This window comes from Cavia porcellus, unplaced genomic scaffold, assembly GCF_034190915.1.
Source record: "Cavia porcellus strain 051 isolate PalLab524CR breed Dunkin Hartley unplaced genomic scaffold, mCavPor4.1 scaffold_1, whole genome shotgun sequence".
Lineage (NCBI taxonomy): Eukaryota > Metazoa > Chordata > Mammalia > Rodentia > Caviidae > Cavia > Cavia porcellus.
In genome coordinates this window covers 70207155-70208807 of record NW_026947484.1, presented here as the reverse complement: position 1 = coordinate 70208807, position 1653 = coordinate 70207155, and the positions used below count along the sequence as shown (strand labels likewise).

The following is a 1653-nucleotide window of genomic DNA, read 5'->3' as shown; positions in this document are numbered from 1 at the left end:
TGTCAGCCCCGGAATACCTTCCCTTCTGTTACTCACATATTTCATGTACTGAAAGCTGCTAACATATTTTTGTATTTTTGTCAGGAAGTCAAAAAAGCACAAGACAGTGTACTCTTTTATTGTGACACCTTTACATTGATTTCACACTATTCTCATGCTCTTTCAAAACACATGTTCTGAAAATCCTAATAAAATAATTTTCAATTGAAATTCATTGGGGAAAATTGTCTTCTCATTTTAATAACATTTCCAAATCAAACTAACATCAATACAAAGGATTATATGGTGTTCTAAATTTAATAGAGATAGAGTTGTAATTTTGTTCAAGACTATCACTACTCTACTCGATTACTAGAAGTGCAGCTTTAATTCACAAAATGAAAAATCATTCAGCAAATCTTGGGGACACAAAGGTCAATCTTGCAAGATCCAAAGAAAAAGACATCCAATCTGGGTATGTGAAGCATAATCTGAAGGTGGAAAAATTAAAGAAAAATATAGACATTTATACTCTTCTTTACTATGGTAAGTTTGAAATATTTTGTTCCTCTTTAACTTGAATTCTTTTTTTAAAATCATGCTCTATTATCTTTAATTAAGCACAAAGACCTCTCCAACACATTACCTAGAATCCATTTCACCCACTGCTCTGTTTGGCCACAGGCCTCTTATCTCTCTTTCCAGCAATAGTGAGGTGGGTTTCTTTTCCTCATGGAAGAGAAATCATGGCTTGTTGTCTTTGCCAATGATGAAAATGTTGGAGAGCCTGGTGGCAAAGCTGTTTCCATCAACATATTTCAGGTGAACCACATCAAAGAAGCCAAGGATGCTTCTCTCTGTTGGTAATCACTCCAACTCTTCCCAAGTTAGCACCTCCGGTCACCATACACCGGTTACCAGTGTTGAATTTAATGAAATCGGTGATCTTGCCAGACCTCAGCTCAATCTGGATGGTGTCATTCATCTTGAGAAGGAGGTCAGGGTAGGGAATGGCACGAGCAGCATGGGTCACCAGATGAGGGATTCCTTCTGTGCCACAAAGATCTTCCTCACTTTGCACAACTTGTACTTGGCTTCCTCAGGTGTAATACAATGAATATCAAAGCAACCCTTGGTGTCATAGATCAGAAAGAAATGCTCTCCTGTCTTGTCAATGCTAATGACATCCATAAAGCCAGCAGGGTAGGTTGTATCAGTTCGGACTTTGCCATCGATCTTAATGAAGCGCTGCATAGAAATCTTTACTTCATCCCCTGTCAGGGCATACTTGAGTCTGTTCCTTAGGAAGATGATGAGAAGCAGACATTCTCTCAGCTTATGGGGCCCAGTGGATGGATAGGGAGCAAAGACACCACTCAACTCATCCAGCATTCAGTGTTATGGAGCCACCTCATCTCATCTCAGGTGCTTCTTGGGACCACGAGCCAGGGCTGAGCTTTGGCTGCCTTCACCACCATCACTCCCAGCCACAGGGCTCCAAGCAGGGCTCCACTGATGAATTTTTTCTCATCTGCTCCATTTTAGAGTTCTATTCTTCAGTTCTTATCATCCAAAATTGAGGGTGTACTTCCTTGAATGTTCTTGATTGAACATGTTAATCTTTATTGCCTATTTCAAACAAAAATAAATCCTATATGGGTGAAGATGGACAGG

The 1653-nt window shown here is 39.8% G+C and overlaps 1 pseudogene; it reads right to left on the bottom strand.

The window, feature by feature from the left end:
- Positions 1 to 365: 365 nt before the first annotated feature.
- Positions 366 to 1388, bottom strand: LOC100734641 (small ribosomal subunit protein eS4-like; annotated as a pseudogene).
- Positions 1389 to 1653: the final 265 nt, after the last annotated feature.